The 17,995-nt window shown below is 40.4% G+C and overlaps 1 protein-coding gene across 23 annotated transcripts in view; it reads right to left on the bottom strand.

Annotated features, from left to right (window-relative positions):
* The window catches only part of TRIM2 (tripartite motif containing 2), an 82,691-nt gene that overhangs the window by 50,205 nt on the left and 14,491 nt on the right, over positions 1 to 17,995 (bottom strand). For 4 of the 23 annotated variants that reach the window (XM_032444161.2, XM_085544783.1, XM_085544777.1 and 1 more), the window contains exon 1: positions 6,931 to 16,921. The exons of 13 other annotated variants lie outside the window; for them this stretch is intronic. The gene's annotated coding sequence lies outside the window, so the exon portion shown is untranslated. Of the gene's footprint in view, positions 1 to 5,788; positions 5,869 to 6,930; positions 16,922 to 17,059; positions 17,183 to 17,995 lie in introns of those variants that run through there. 6 more of the 23 variants (XM_032444159.2, XM_085544786.1, XM_085544795.1 and 3 more) reach the window with 6 other exon arrangements.

The raw sequence follows: 17,995 nt of genomic DNA, 5'->3' as shown, positions 1-17,995 counted from the left end.
AAATTAGAAAGGCACTTGGAAAAAACACTGGTCTCAAGACAAGAGAAATATTGTCTTAAATTAGCTGTGATATCATTTGGATTATGATAGCACCCAGCGGTCTCACTCAAGTACCAGAATCCCACAGCTACACAGAGCACAGCCTGTGCAAGCATAGCTTAGTCCATGAGCTAAGGCCTTATAACTTAGCTATTGCTATTTAAGCACAATGGCACAAACTGACCAAGTACCTTTCCACACTATGAAATAAGATTTTATAGTAAGCCATTAGTTTGGATGAAGGATGTTTTTCTAAGGAAAGAGGCACAAAACAGTAGCATATGCAGCCCAAATATTTTGCAGTCAGAAAACAGGATCAGACCTTGGCAGCTTCTTCCTGTAGATTCTATGAAGAGCTGTAAATGCTGCCTGAGAATTTAGAAGCAATATTCACCATGACTCTGACAGGATGTACCATGCTGTTCTTGAGACAGGTGATACACAGTATCATCAAAACACCAGCAGAGTTAGAGAAGTATGTGAAGTAACCAGCTGTAGGCACCTCCATCTGAAGTAACAGAGAAATCCTTGTGGGATTCCAAATAAACACACATTTCAAATAAACACTCTTGGAATGCCGAGTTAACTCTTATTCACAGTTTAATTCTTATTCACTGTCAGAATCTTGTTGCATTTTACCCTTGCTTTTTGCTGGCCACAGAAGAGAAGCTCCTTTAAGGCTACCAGTAAGGTACTAGATACTCCATTCTATGATCTATGAATCTTAATGCCCCAGGGTGACACAGCTTCTAATATATTACATTCACTCTGGGTGAGAATGAAAAACTCATGAAGGATATACAGATTAAAGATTTTTAACTACAGAGAAACCACCTCTACTAGAAGCAGAGCTGGAAGCACAAATCAGTGAAGATGAAAGAGTGCTCTGGGGAGTACCATTATTTGTCTGATCTATTCTTATGCTTGTCTACCATCTTAATCTACCATCAGTCACCATTCAAATTACAAGGCTGAGCCAGATTTACTTCTGACTTGACCCAGTCAGAGCTTCAAAATAATTGGTGTAAACATCAGAGGAGTTGCCATAGTCTGCCCTTTTGGCAGAGTGGATGGATAATAATGGTGCTACAGGGATGTTCTTATTGCTGTTCTTATTGCTTAGCAGAGCCCTGCCATTTGTGACTATCAGATGAAATTAATCCATCAGACAGTTGCCTTAATACACTACTGCATATGGACTATATCACTGAGGGCCACAGTACATCTTCAGCAAGTTTCTAAGTTATATGAACAAGACAAAATGATGGAGACTGACTGGTCATCACTCCAAAGACAACTTTTTTTATAGTAAATGAATACAAACCCAGCATTTCCTCTCACCTCCTCCTTCCTTTTCAAACACTGTTCATCTTTAAGGAAAAAAAAAAAACAAAAACCAAGAGTGGTATTTCCTTAAGACTGACATTTGTTCTGCTTTTCTGCAGAAGTACTTTGTATTATTCTAAATGCAATGCAATAGAGCTTGAGGAAATAAGGCTTTTATTGCTGCCCTGACTCTCATTTCTAAGCCATCCACCTTCCCCAGCAGAAGCTCCTCCAGAGGAGCTTCACACCACAGACTGTGCCTTCTGCAAGTACACACACTGTGGCAAAACAATGATGGTTGCTCTGAAGGTGGAGGCAACCACTGCACAGCTCAGATGTGCACCCTGGAAGCTTAACATGGGAAGAAGCCTTCCTGCTATTCTTACCTGGAATCAAGGCTGTGCAACATGCATCTTCTGATGAAACACAGAAAATATTCACTTTTGTCATTTTTTTTTCTTTCCCTCCAATTAGATTGGGAAAACCACATGCTAACCTGTACCATAGTATTGTCTCAGTAACATTCAGGCCAAAAAACAATAACAACAAAAAAAACCCTCAGATGGCATGAAATTAGGTTCTGATTTCTTGGGTCTTAGGTTTTCCAGCTCTGACAGAGTGCAATTACTTAAGCTCTAAATATAACAAGAAACACCTACAGAGACTTATCTTGTGAGAGTTAATCCCTGAATGTTTACATTATCTCTTCCACCAACATGGGTATTACAGGAGAGAAAGTTGTAACAGTGTATTTCGCAAACACTGTTTCCCCATTGGAAGGGGGGAAAAAAAAAAATCATGGTGTGAATACACAAACTGTACTCACTTTTCCTCTTTTTTCTTTTCCTCCAGTTGATGCGTGCTGCAAAGGCTCATTCATCAGTTCTGAGTTCTCATCCCTAGTGGTTGTTTTAGTTCCCGAGGAACTTCTAAGCATCTCTTTACAGTCAGTACAACAAAAAACTGTTCTCAGAAGAACTGGAGAAAAAAAAAGAGCATCTGCTCTTTTGGAAGCTGTGCTTCTTAAAGAGCAGGCAAATTCTCTAATAATATAGATCATGAGTCAAACATGATACATGTATTAAGTTTCTCCAAGGACTGCTGTAGAATTTAAGGCATTTAGAAGCACACAAAGACGTAATTGTTGGAATCTTTGCAAGAGTATTTCCAAGTTCAGCAAAATCTTTTGAATGCAATTTTTTCTTTTTTCTTTTTTTTTAAATAATCCAACCATAGCTCTTTTCTTGCTAAATCAACTTCTGAGCAGTCCACAAAACATACTGGTAGATACCACGTACCTTTGACCTCAAGATAATCCAGAGCAACTAAACTTTGACACTGGAGGAGGCAGGTACAGTATAAACCTTTGCAGAGACTGAAATTTATACTTTTCCTTCAAGCCATCACTCCACATGATATTTTTTTCAAATCATGAGTTCAATGAAAGGACAGCTAGCATTCAACACTCAAAAAAAATTAATAAATAAACAGAGAGAGGGAGAAAGGATCATCACCCTACATTTTCAGAATGGAAAGAAAAAATCCAAACAGTCAGAGTGGCTTTACATGACAAAAAAACAGAAAGTCATCCAGAAATAAACTAATCATACACATGTTTAGGCTAATAGCATCAAAGCAAATAAATCCGTACTGGATTAGGATTAAACAGATTGCTGAACATTCATCTCATGCATTTAAAACATTTAGAATGGTTTAAAAATGAAACTGTATCTACTCCAATCTTTATGTCTCTTTTGCAGAAAGAATCCATCCTGACTTGAGGCCTAAAGATGCATCTACCAACAACGTGCATCTAAGCCTAAAAATATTCAGCACTATTAAAGTGAAAGAGAATAAATAATAGATGAGCAAAAGTGCTGACCAGGAAAAGCTGAGCTGTCCAGTATTTCCAGGGGACCTTTTAGACTGTAGACAGCCATGGTTCATTTTTGTATCACTTGTGTTCTCCAGGGTGCAAAGCATATTCTTAAAGTTACTGTAGAAAGTAAAGTGTCGTAGCCATTTCTGCAGCACTTTGTTTGTAAACTACTGTAGAAGTCCAGTTCTATTTTGATGCTTGTGTCAACCGGATCTCCATGAAACATATCAGGTGCCAGAATACACGCTGTTAACATTTTGTACATATCCACAATTAGCAACCTACTTAATTTAGCTGTGTCTTTTTTAACCTTAATGTAGCTAACTAGTAGCAAGGCGGACGGAGACAGACAACATCTACCTGCTACACTAGCTGTTCACAGCCTCAATAAGTCTATTCCAGTTGCTGTTTCAATTCTGCCTTTCAAATGTGATTCACTTGTGAGTTTGTGACCTAAAGCCCACCTGGCAAGCAGGAAGCCTGCCTGGTGGCCAGCAGACCTCTCAGTTGACTCGATCCCCTTGCTCTCCCCATTAGAATGGCATGCTATGTCATTTATTGCACTTCATACTATTCCAGTTACAAACTATATTTCTACTTTCACCTTTTAAAATAAGCAGTTAGTAATCCAAATATAGCAGAACACTCCAATTACTAGGAGGAGTGACAAGCAATGTCAGGATATGTCTACAGATTCTGTGACAGAAAAGGTTCACAAAGTTTTTCATAGAATCACAGTATCATTAAGGTTGGAAGAAACCACAGGGATTACCTGGTACAACCACCCGCCCATCACCACCATGCCCACTTACCCATGTCACTCAATGTGTCACCTACCCTTTTATTGAAAAACTCCAGAGACAGAGAAAATATGGTAGAAAATAGTAGACAACTGACTTTAATATTACAATCTATACTACAAATATTTTGTTATTTCAATCACATAAATGAAACCTGGTCTTCAGGTAAATAAAATGGTTCAGAAAGGTTGATAAATGCCATTTACACGTCTCCAAATGTCAACATGAATTTTGTTATGTGCAAGCCAGGAATCCTTCCAATTTGAATTTGATCAACATTTACAGCCAAGCAGCTCCTGCTATCGCAGGCACAAGTCACCTTACAGCACACCAAGAGACAACCTCCAATGGGGTCATCTAAACACAACAGCTGGCTCAAACAGAAGCAACAAAACCTAAAAAAAGAAGCCATCAAAAGTAGAGGAACAAAGAGATGGAAACCTATCTATATGAATCATAGGTCCTTTTCTCCTGACAGTATTTCAATACTTGAGTAACTTCCAAACAATTATTACTTACATATTTTGTTTTGGAACCTTTTATTGTTTTGTTTATGACACATGGACAGTTGCTTTTTACTTTTTCCCTTAAACTACAACCTACAGTCTCTGGAAATAGCATATCTAATTTTGGTTGAAAGTGTCAGCCAAACATAGCATCAGTGATTGTGCATTCTATTGTAAGAGTCATGGGACTTCTTCAACATAGTCCTTGAAACCCAATTTGAAAGGCCAGTTCATATATGTTATCCAGCAAATTATAGGTGGGTAGATGTCCAGGAGAAACTTGGGGGGGGGGGGGGGGGGGGGGGGAGAGTTTAGGGCAAAGGAGAAGAACAGAAACACCTCAAGAAATATTTATAGATACAGAACTGTTGGATTTCTATGACACAGAACACTGTGCTGTCCATAAAAAAGAAAAAAATAGTTCGTATGATTCTTCTCTTCTACAGTTCAATAGTATTAAGGATTATTCCTTATGAGCTGGAATTATTTGGACTAAAGATGTGTTTGCTGCTATATGTAAACAAGGAGTTCAAACCAGCTATACTCATATCCTCAGGCACTTTAAATTTTGTTCAAGCAATATGCTTGCCAACTGATCAAATCCAATTTTTTTCACATTTGGCTCAAGGATCTTTCCCAACATACCATGCTGTGCCTTTGTTTTTTGTATAAATTGATGCGTCAGAGTATTACATTTCTCTAAAACTGCATATTCAGTATTTTTTTGCAGATGATTCAATTTTAGCTTACCATAGTAACATACAGCTCCTTGTTCTCTGAATTTCCAGTTCATTTAATTCCCTAATTTTCTTCAAAGAAATCAGGAGGATCATTGTGTTTCTACAAGCTGTCCAAATCCTAGTTTTGTTATGAATTAATGAAATTCCATTATCAGGCAAAGACAAGCCCAAGATGTTTTCAAGATGGCTTCAAGCATTGATTATCTAGGATTTTCTAGGAAACAACATGACCTTCAGGGTGAGACTGCCAGAGAAGAAATACTATCAAGAGTTTGGGAAATCCCCCAGCTCCACTGCCATCTTTGTCCAAGCAAGACCTAACTTCCCAAACACACAGTGCATACTGTGGGATGCAGAAGAATTCAGTGTTCGTATGTGCTGTCAGGCAACAGACATTGCTTGTCACATACCTTGCCTCAAAATCAAGATTCCACTGAACTTCTACTAGAAAATAACTTCCACAAAGAAGACAATCACTTAAGACCCGACACCACTCACCGGACACAGTAAAGGCATTAAACGTATACATTATCCTGAAGCTCTCGTTAGCATCACTGGTCAATTCTTGGTCAGCTCTTACATGAGCAGAAGTGTGGAACTTTAAGGAAAGAGCTTCTGATGATTATGTCACAATAGTTGGTCACAGAACTGTTAGCCAGGTAACAAATCCACTGCCCTCAAAGACAAACGGTCTGAGGCTGCAACAGGGGGCAGCTTCTCTCATACCACGTCCTTACTTGATCAATACTTAGTCACTGTACTTTTAACACAGTTTTGTTACACACATACAAACAGACATTTATGCAACTGTTTTGGCCTGATGAATATTTAACTTCAGGGTAATTATTGCCTTATTCTTGGTATCTTATAATTTTTTGCTCTTAGTTAAACCTGTCAGTCTGCCTGACAGTCTGCCTGGAATGTATGTTGAAAATAGCAGAATAAAATTAAAGTAGCATGGGGGTGGGGTGTGTGTGGAGAAGGACACTTAGCAAGGAATATAAACATCAGGTAATAGCTTGACTTGTTCTTCACAAAACCAGAACAACAGAATATAGCAGCTCTAAAGTCAGCTGCCACCTTCAAAAAACCTAACACCTGTGAGATGTAAAACTCTCCCTCCTAATTATACCTCAACACTGTCCTCTCAGCTTAACAGAGTCATTATTTTGCTTTGAATAAACATCACTGTTCCTTTCCTAGGCAAGCTGTTAGGCTCCATTCCAATTATTTCTTTTAAGTATTAAAGAGCAGGAAACATTTGTTTTCCCCTGTCACATCCTGTCCTCTTTACACAGCATCACACAGTCCCTTTTGAAATGCTGGCACTTACAGCAAGCTCGACACACAGTTCAGTCAGAATATTTGTTGTTGTACTTGCCAACTACAAACAAATGTAAAGGTTCTGACAGGCAACCAAAGTCAAGCTATCATGACTGGCAGGGAAAGGTGGTGTCACGGCACTCATCCTCCACCGCTACTACCCTGAGTGTGGGAAAAGACATTTACACAAAGCACTCACTACTCTGCACAGCAGAGCTCCTGGCAAGGGTTTACTGCTGAACCCCTACTCTCCCAAAGCACTAGAGAGCATGAAAAGCATAAGGACAGTTAGAGACACGTGTGAAAAGGTAACTTACATTGTTTAGAGAAACGCCGGGAAAGGACTGCTGAGGTTTCTTCAGTATTCAACACTGGTGTTGGCAGAGAAGACAGTCAAAAAAGTACTCCTAAAGAAATCTCTCTTATTTCTCTCTCTGTTCATTTTCTCTGGAGTCGCTCAGCCGGAATAAAACCAACAGTCAAAAGTTTATCCCCTCGTATTTCCGAGTGATATGGCTGACTCTCCTTGGACACGTACCAATGATGCAGTAAAAATAGACAGAAGGGGGGGGGGAGGGAAGAAGAAACCTAGCTTGAGCCTGAATCTTCTTAACTCAGTGTTTTCTGTAAAAGCTGCTCTTATGTCAGAAGCTCCCATCCCCACACTAACTTGCAGAGCATGGAGTCACCCATCAGGTTTTCATAAATTGTGAATTACAAGCAAAGCATGCAACATAAACAGCCTGGTTTATGCTGAGCTCCCCAGGCACCAGCCTTACAAGTAACCTGAGGTACAAAGGGTTTAAAAATAAACAGCTAGTCCCACACCGACCTGTTCTCTGTCACACATGTGGCTGGGCTGGCTGGCTGGCTAATTGTCCCCCGGCAGCCCCCGGGCCCTGTGAGCAGCAAATTGTCCAGGGAGGTGCTGGGCAGTGCTCCCCCCTAGGGAAACAAAGTGAGCCTGCAGCATCTCTCCCAGCACGAACAGCCCTTCTGGAACAGGAATTTAAAATAAATACATATGCTTTCTTCAAAAAAAAAAAAAAAAAAAAAAAAGAAAAGATAAAAAAGAAAGAAAAAACACAACTGTGCATTGCTTAAAACAGTTCAATTGCTTAGCAAGTCATTTAGAACAGCCTGTTTTTCTTTAACAGCGAACAGAATGCAGACTCACATACTTTAAACACTTCCAGGTGGGAAGTATATTTACTGCGGGTTTCTTTGTTGCAATTTCCTCTCAGGAGAATTAGTGAAGAACTGCCTGATGGAAAACCTCAGAGGTGATCCTGTCTATTAATTACAGCAGCGAGCATTTTAATCAAAAGCATCACAAATAAAATCTTTAAAAACACCCAGAAAACACTGGTGGCTTGATATATATATACACTATATATATATTTACATTATGGACCAGAAAACAGGTTGTAAGGCTATTCTGTTTGGATAAGAGACCCTCAGCAAAAGAAAAACAGACTTAAGAAACATCAAAGAAGCCAGGGCCTCCACACAAAGGCCTGATTGTCTAGCTTTGTGGATAGGTTGGGATGCAACAGGCATGCATCAAGATACTCCCCTCTATTATTCCAAACTTAGCTCCATGCAAGGACAAGCAGATGTCCAGAAATAATGGAAGCAAATGTTAGAGGTTAAATAGCAGTATAGTATACGTGCTTAGATAGAAACAATTTACGTTTCTGTATCAGGAAGATTTGTGAACCTGAAGTACTCAGACAATGAGGAACCAGGGGAGGGAAAGATAAGCATTGAGTAACAGGACATAAAAGATGTAAGGCTGTTTTCTGCAGGCACTCCTACTTGCAGGACTCCCGCCACTGCAATTGCAAATAAAATCTGCTTTATCAGAGAGAGATACCCCTGATAAATTACTGGGATATTTCCAACACTCCTAAAGCCACTTTCACTCCCCATTTTCAGATATTCAAAGATCTACTGCTCTGATTAAATTCAGGTTCCAGAAGCTTGAGGGTGCACACACTTTTTTTTTTTTTCTCTTTTGATAGCCCAAGGTTTTGAGAGAGGGCCAGAGCTCTCAAAGATATTATATCCCCACAGCTTTTGTGATAACAGGCAGCCCTCCAAGATAAGTGAATACAAGCTTTTGATCCAATGTAACATGAGCTCAGCCATATTATTAGTCACACAAGCAAAAAGTATAAAAGAACAGATTTTACGTGTCCTACAACTCAAATGCTACCACATCTTTGGCCTGCATTCTAGCATTTTTTCCTTTTCTTTCGTTCTGTTCCCCCACTGCTAACACTTGAACTTGGACCTGCTATTCTCCAGAAATATTACAGTTAGATGTCATTGCATGTTGTTCAGGTCCTGTCATAAATAAAGCTCTCCGTGATTTCATTCACATTCTTAAGATGTGTCTTCATGCAAACAAAGATCCCCAGATACATTTAAAACTTTTCTCTGTTTTATCAGAGTTACTTCAGAAAGCCAATGAGACCATTAATTTCAAACACTTGAAATGCAAAGACATCAGCATAGTTTGCATCTCTTCTCCTCTAGATGAACCTTCCCCAGGAATGCACACTCAATATATAGCTGATGCATATATGTAATACTTTCTGTACACATGCATGAACATCCTGCATGAGATTGATCAAACCACAGAACAAGTCATGACATGGAAGGGGGAACAAGGCACAGAAGCTGTCATTGTGCCCTTAGGGGCACTCCTGCTTGTGGGACATCTGCCATTGCAATCACAAATAAATTCTGCTTTTATAAGAGATACCATCCCGACAAAATTATTTGGATATTTCCAACAATTTGGGGGCTTGTCTGGGATAATAATTGTCACCTCTTTGGGGAACCCCCCTACTACCCTGGACAGGACAGGTGCACCACACTGATTTCAGCAGTCCAGTCTGGGTGGTGAGGTTACTCCTTAGGATGGCCAATAGGAAACTGAGGCTGTTATATAAAGGACAGGCTTTGTGAGAGCCAAGGAGCAGTCAGGCACAGGTGTTGGCCCCTGCAGACCTGGTAACTTTGCATATAGACCAAGGTAAGGGAATTTAGTTCTAGTCTTGGGGGCCAGTTGAGACTCAGGAGGGAGCTACTGGTGCGCGGTACTCTGTGCACTTGATGAAGTGCCAGCAGTATGCCCCTGTTTAATCAAAGTGAGGTACTCCAGAGGGATTGACCCTAAATCCAAGGATCACAGTATGGTAACCTGTGAGCTGGGTAGTTCACAGCAGCATTCCGGAGGGATGGGGAACATGAGCTCCCAAGAACAGGGGAAAAGTGTCCCTAGAATTGTGCCTAAAGATAGCCCCTTGGGAAGAACCTTCAGAATTGGAAAAATAATCCCTAAACCATGGACAAGAACAGGAAAAATATGTTTAAATACTGTATACATACATAGCCTAGAAAGCCACTACAGGGAAAATCATTATCTTGACCAAAATAGGGATCTGATAAAGACTGGACTTATCAGATGTTGAATTTATATGCAAACAGTAAGACTCCTTTCTCCGAAACAGAATTGGCTTATATTGCTTAATGGGTGCAGGAAGTAAAATAGTTCCTCACAAGAAGAAGTCAAAGTTCAAAACAAAAAGGAAAGAGAAGCAGAAAGATCATAAATGGGATCCCCTTAGATAACTTCTCCCCCTTCAATTTCTAAAGCAATTGAGTCAGCATTCTCTCCAGAGAAGGGGAGTGCCCCAACTGCTGATCCCCTGCAAGGTCATAGAGAGAGTATGCACTCTCAGTTACTGAGGGAATTGGAACAATGTAAACAGGACCTGGACAGTTTTCCTTTCTCTAATAGTAACCTTACTAATACTTAACTTTATCCTCTTAGGGAAGTCTCCTTAGGACAAAGGAAAACAGGGTATGCTAATACCTACTGTTTTTACTATCAGAAAGGTTAGGAGTTTCAAGAAGGATATGAATTCCTTAACTGAGGATCCTATAAGAGTAGCAGAGCAATTAGAACAATTTCTAGTGCAATTGTGAGGGTACAAACAGAGGAATTATGGGGGAAAAAAATAAAAAAATAAAAATAAAAAAAAACAACAAGAAAAGGGTTAAAGAAAACAGTGAGTTTGGAATATTAGAGTTTGGCTCCCCACAGCTTGTAAGAACTTGGAGTGAGAGAGCTGGGGGCCAGAGACTCCCCTGTAACTGAAAAGGGCATATTACTTGTGAATAGGGGTGGGACTGGACACTGGAATTAAGAATTGCCTTTATCTGCATGGATCTAAGGAAACCCGATATCCCACTGTTAGCACTGGAAGCCCAGGGAGGAGGGAGGGTGAAACTGAAATACAGTGTTAGTAATTACTGTTATTATGAAAGTCTGGGAAAGACATGGGCTGAGGAAGGCAAAGTTGAGCAAGGTGTAACAGGGATGTCCTTACCGAGAAAAGAGGTGAGGGATATGGAAAAACTGATTGAGAAACAGAGATAGCATGGAAGTAAGGAAATTGGGAAGAACAACAGCAGCTGTTACTGTTGCTGCATTAGAACAGGGTCTGAGGACCCAGAGATTCCCTCAGGGAAGAAGTACGGGTGAGCCTTCAAGGGCCCAGGGAGAGTTCCACCCCCACTGGACCAAGAACAGCTGGGGAAACAAGGTAATGAGGTTTATTTTCTGATATGGTACCTCTTACTCTGTGCTACATCAAAAATTGTTACCCATGGATTATTTTTGTAATAGTTGTAGAAGCTACTGGCAAGAGAAACTTACTTTTTGGAGACCAATTAAATACAGGCTAGGATAACAAGTAGGAAGATGCTTCTATATCTTCTTGTTTTGAAGTTCAAATACCAAGAAAGGTCTGAGTTCAGTAGAGGAAGCACCTTCCCTTAAAATTTTAATCTATGAAATTGCCAAAATGATGGGAACTCAGAATGGCAGATCAGCAAACCAGGGATGCACCACAGCTGCATGCTCGCCATTCGTTCTGATGGCAAACTTCTTGATGTAAGACTTCCTAAAGATTTCACTTAATTTGTATTTCGTTTTAGCATTTCTGCTTGTCCAAAAGCCTGATCCCCTCCAGAAAGGCACCTAGTTGTCAGGTGATGATCTGAAAAGAGAATATGCTGTGGTAATCCTTCGAAACCTGCTCCTACTGTTAGATTTGGAGTAGGCTGCTTCAGTGCTGTTGACGTTTTGCTTTATAATGCAGTATCACCTCTCTTTAACATAAAGCAAACAAACAACTCAGACAATTACAACCTTGATGATGTAGTCAGAGAAGTCCCAAGGCTGGTGATATTTTCACTGCAGGCTACAGTAGCCCCTGGCTGTCCCCCAGGGAAAAGGGAGAATAAGCACAGCACCAGGCCATTACACAACTCCTCTCACTAACATCTGGCACTGCAGGGATCTGGGTCTGCCTAAGGACTGACCCTGTCAGTCCAGACTCATCCTAAACCACGATGTCTCAGCATCACTGTTTTTCACAAACTTTCATTTACATAAATAAGCTTTCTTTCAAAAGCAAGTGACCAGGAAACATTAACATAATACTTCTTTTCATATGGCTGCATTCATAAAAAGTTCTGAACAAAAAGTAAAGTGTCCCAGTCTTTTTTTGAAAATATTATTCATCTAAGAATCAGAAACATTAACATGTGACCAGTAGTACAAAGAAATGAGTGCGTGGAGAAGCATACCAAACAGTTCAAAAGCCCCTGTAGGGCTGAAGTTCAACACAAATCTTGTGAAGCAATACTGGACAGCTTATTTAGAAAGAGAAATAAAAAGGGCTACATTTTCTACAAAACATGCCACTCTTAAATATTTCTTGGCTCAGTCTTCCTCCAGACCTTGCCTGGAGGCATTCATTCTTACAGCATACAAAGGGGGCTAGTATGTGCCTAACTTGCCCTACTTTTCTTCCTTCAAGCACAAGGAGAAAAGGGGAGGTATGTTGAGATCCCTGCACTGAGGAACTTGAAATTCTAGGGGAGAAGAAGCAGCCTCCTGTTCCTCCAGCTGCAAGTACTAGAATGTAGTGAGAAAGACTGAGCACAGGGGGAGACTGCTTTAGGGAGTGGAAGGCTTTGGGGAAGCTTTTAAGGGCTGTGAGGTGAACAGAATAAGCATTTTAACTGGCATGGAGTGAAGAGATGCAGGAGGAGAACATCTGGGTTGCCTGGGAATTGATGGAGAGAGGGAGAGGAGTTGTGGCAAAAAGCTGCAGAGGTTGTGAACTATGTGGTTGATGTAGGGGGTTACGGGCTGTAGAAAGCATGGATCTAGGTGCTCTGTACTAGAATGAACTGAAAACTGTGGCAAGCGGTTGAGGGGCTTTAGGCCAGGAGGCACTAAAATCTAGAGTGCAAGCCCAGCAGAGCGAGAAGAGCTTTGAAGCAGATGTAAATAAAAGCAATCTTAGCTGAGGATATACTAAGAGAGACAATTAGGTATTTACATGAGCATGCATTTGAGAATGTTTCCCCTGATCTTCCTACCCACACAAGCAAGTCTTCCTACTCTTATTGCCAGAGCCACAGTAATTCTGGCTCACATGTCCCAATCTGTGTATTGGAGTATAAAAGTGTTACATTTTCTATAGCTTTTGGGAACCAAGAAAGTGTTTTGGTGCAGCTCTGGATCCCAGAATTTATGAAAATCAAGCATAGATTTAGAAGAGACTAAGAGAGGGTATCAAGAAGAAATGATGAGGAAAATGGAGTAAAGGAGGAAAATCTCTTTAGACACTGAGTCTCAAGAATGCAATGTCTAAAGGCTGTCATATGCTGAAAGTTCAGACAATACAATAGTGGAGTTAACATTAACCATATCTAATAGCTGTCAACTTCCTTTTACGTGTTCAAAAACCAATTGAAAAGAAGGCCAAATGTACTGCTCAGGTATTAAGCATCCCAAATAGAAGCAGAAATTAAACCACACACCAAAAACATCTTATAATCCTCAGTCAGTTTTCAGCCCTGAAGTAACTATGCCTGCTGCTGCCATTATGAAGTCAAAGAACTAGCAGGAGTTTTGCCAGACCGAAACCTGCAGAATTCCATGCCATGATAAGGCTATAACAAATATTAGCATCCAAATTAGAGTAGATTAGGGCATTATATTATGCCTTACGGAGCATTAGGTAAATTGTCCTCTGAAGACACTGCAAGGAAGGAGAAGAAGGTCAGGAAGAAAGAGAGCCCCAGTAGGAACTGATAAGGAAAACTGCAGTGCCAGCCTTGAAGCTTAATGTGTACTGCGCTTCTCAGTTTCACATGCTGCGAACAACCAGCAATAAGAGGGAAAGGCTAACAACAGCCATGATAATTTTTTTTGACAGTAGCAACCAGGACAGAACACAGCATGCTGCCCACTCAATTAAGGTCTTTTTATTCTACAAGCTCAAATTGCTGCTTTCTTATACCTCTGACCCAACTACACAGGCTAAAAAGGAAAGAAACTGAATTATTTAAAAGCTCCTTTATGGATGAAGGAATAGTAGCATCTATATTATTTCCTGCCTACTGGAGCATATCCTGAGACACAGTTTTCTAGGTCTAAGAGAGGTGAGCTAAAGAGAGGAATTGGGATGGGCCATCTGGTGGCTGATTCATTTTATACCACTTCTGTATGCACCCTAAAAGAAGCTGGTTAACTAGACTGTGCCTTTCCCACACTATCAAAACAATGCAAAATGCAGATTGCTCCATCCTGTAAACCAGTGATTCCAGTAAGGAGAAAGCATAGGGCTTGCCTGTGATCCCTCAAGGGATTATCTTCTTAGTACAAGAACACCACAGAGCCCATACAAGTGTCTGTATATTGCTGATGTCTGTTTCCTTCAGCATTTCCTGCCAGCTGAAAGGCCAAGGGATCCCTACAGGGATGGCCTTATAGCAACTTCCTGGTAGGAAAACTTCTCCTCCTTTGGGGTGAATTTTAAGGCAGGTTGTAGGTTTAAAACTGTTCTCTTTCCTAAATGCAGTACTTTATTTGAGTAGTGCCACCCAAATTAAAACAACAACAACAAAACAAACAAAAAAAAAATCTTTCAACAGCAGGAGACCCTCTGCTTTTGATGTTCAAGAGAGATCTGACTATAACAATATTTCTATTTTTCTTATTTTAAATACAAAAGGCTGTATGCCTGCCATAGTTTTCATTTTATATGACCAAGTAGCACACTGCACTTTAGCAACGACAACATTTAAGATCAAGTTCCAACCCCCCTGCCATAGGCAGGGACACCTCCAACTAAGCCCACATCCCCATCCAGCCTGGCTTTGGATGCATTCAGGAAGGTGGCATCCACAACCTCCCTAGGCAACAACCTGTTTCAGCGTCTCACCACTTTCACACTAAAGAATTTCTTCCTAATACCACTTTTCTGGTCAGACTCAAACAGTTAATGACACTAATTGTAACATTAACTGTTAAATGTCAAGCGTATAGGATGCATCAGTACCCATTAATAAGATGAATCCCTCAGAGGAAAAGCACCCTTAAAGCCTCCTGTTTTCAACTAAGAATTTGAATGCTCAGTGTCATAAATTACAACTCAAAACTCATACTAATCTAGGGAGCTGCTCTGTCCCAAGAGATCCATCAGTTTCAGGAGCTCAGCTGACATCGTCAAGGGCAAAGAAAGAAATCTAGAACACTATATTCAACTTTATGGGCTTTGTAACCTGGCAACCGTGAACTTATTTGTCAATTATTAGTAAGAGGTCAGGGTTTTGGTCATCCCCAAATTAATAGCCTCCATCAGCTGCCGTATTACTGAATGACAGCATGACGGCAGCTACACTGTAAATGTGACTGTGTCTACTACTGCATTCAGGCTGCCTGTAGACACAGTACAAAACCCTATAACATGAGGAACAGGTCAGAGATAAATGCACAGATCACAGAGAATCTTTTTGGGCCTATCCACAGGGGGCAATGTAGACAAGCTAGAAAGAACATGGCATCATACCACTCCTGGGTTTTGTTTTGGTTTTAAGGGTCATAACTCAAGGCTAACTGGAATCTGATTGAAATTTAGATTAGTTCTATTACTTTAAAAATAGGCACCGTAAACACACACACACAGTGACAGCTTTTCTTTCCCCCCTAGGTTTCTTGAACTCAAAGCCTGAGCTGAACAGATCTTAGCACCTCTAGTTCAGGAGGGAGCTGAAGAAATAAACCACAACAGCAATTCAACATTGCTAGGATGGTCCTCAAGAAAGGAGGCAACACTGAATTGCTGTTGCTGTGCCATATGCAGCAATTCCAGCCATGCCAGAAAAGGGAAGCAGCACCAACAATACTGTTACAGATTGGTCTATTTGATGCTTTCCACTCAGTTTCAGGCTCAGAGTAGTTTAGATAAGCAGCCAAAGCACAAGGTATTTCTCTTAGCCAATCTGAACCTTGGGAGGTACAAAGAAAGAAGTTACCATTAGGTAATTAGGTAATACAGTAGGATTTTGTGAAATAAATGAAAGAAAAATAAACAATGTAGTCCAGCAGCCTCAGACTACTTAGTGATAATACTTACTATGCTTTACTGCCATAGCAGTCACTTAATCTGTCATATTTATACTTTCTTCATTTATAAAAGGAGATTTAAAGATGAGCTCTGCAGCTAACACATGAAATTTAGACAGACTGACCAAAGTTTTAGGGGCAGAGAATGTCTGAGATTCTGCATGGTGCTCAGCTCTGACAGAGACACGATGTTTTCTTTGCAGGTGGAAAGGATGAGAGAGGAAGTCTGAAAAGTCCATCAGTATTTGATATGCAGGATTAAGTTGAAGCATGCTATCAAAACAGATTACTCTATGTAAAATTTTGAACATTAAAAATGGCACTAAAAACAAAAGTCAAGCTCATTCCATTTCTGAAATCTATTGTTCTATAAAGCTGTGAGCTTCCCACAATATTAGCCAGTAAAGTAGACTTAAATCTCTGAACAGGACTTGGCTTTTTCTACAACTAGGTATATAGCTTTGAATACAACAGCACCTATCAGCATTATGGACAATGCTCATTTTACTATATCTTATATCTAGCCACTTCATGCAACATCATTTATGACCTTGCAAAAACTGCTACTCTTCAAGACACAGCTGGATTATTAAATACTGGAAAAACCACTAAAAAGGAGAACAAGATGCTAAAGAACTTAGGTCTTGTGTGTGTGTGTGTATATATATATATATATATACAGTATATAAAACAGTCAAGTTTAAATGGGTATGTCCTTACTGACTTTTTCCCTCTTGCCTCCCAGGAAGGTCTCCTTTGAGACTGTAACAGTGTAGCTCATGTACTCATGACAGGGCATATAAAGCAGTAACTCCTACTTCAGACAGGAGAAAATATTATAATAGCTGCCTCTCTGTATGACAGTACCTACCTGCCTTGCTAAAACATTCGTCCTATGAGAAAATCCTATGAGAAGAGCCTTAGGGAGTCAGAAGGCTACTTACTGCAGTTCCAAAGAGCCCAGGCAGGTGAAGCATTCACATAGATAGTCCCATTACGGCCATCAGGCCGCTGTGTTGAAGGGTGGCTTTGCACAAACATAAACAGCTTGTCAGCACAAGCCAAAGAGGCGGGCCTGCCCTGCCGACCACAATGCAAGCCAATGATTAGCTTCTTCACATTCTGGGCGTTCAAGATACTGTGTTTAATTCTTAAGCAGAGGAACAAAAGGGGCTGCTAGGAAGGACTAGTGCTTGACAGCTTACTGCCAGGCAGTGAAATGCTCAAGGAAAAGGAAAAAGAATTTCAGGAAAAACACATATTTGCTGTGTATTTATACTACTGCCTTTAGATAATCCACAAGCATCCCCCATGCACTGTTTCTTTTAGGTCAATCAAACAAACAAACCTTGTGAGTTAAGCCCAGCCCACATTCACAATAGAGAAGGTTAACTTGAGAAGTCTCTGATTTTGTTTCTTCTTTCCACCCTTTTCATTTTCTCATCCTTCCTAACACAGTTTGCTGATGCTGTCATTTCTCATTTGTCTGTCAGAAGTGTCTTACCCTGACCCCCTCTCTGGACCTCACCTCCCAGACTTTACTGATGCCTGCTGATGCTTCTTTTCCTCTCTGCCTTACCTGCTTGGTCTTTCACTCCTGTTCTCACCCAGAGAGCAGTCACAACCTAAGCACATTAGCACAAGATTTTGTGAAATAATTAAGCTGATCTAGCAACTTACTGTTTCCTCTCTCTTCATGCTCTCACTGTCATTTCAAGGAAGGTAATGTAGCACCAAAGCAAAATTTTCCATTCAAGTTTAGTGAACTTAACAAAGAGACAGAAGAGCTATTGCATGAAGTGAGCACTCTGAAACTTAAGCTCCTCTGGATCTTCCCTCAGCCATTTATGAACCTGCCTGCCTCTCCAAGCTCCTATCTC

The sequence above is a fragment of the Coturnix japonica genome, chromosome 4 (assembly GCF_054131305.1).
Source record: "Coturnix japonica strain WE chromosome 4, WE-NBRP24, whole genome shotgun sequence".
In the NCBI taxonomy this organism is placed as follows: domain Eukaryota; kingdom Metazoa; phylum Chordata; class Aves; order Galliformes; family Phasianidae; genus Coturnix; species Coturnix japonica.
Note: the sequence above shows the minus strand (reverse complement) of the source record. Positions and strands in the feature narration are given on the sequence as shown.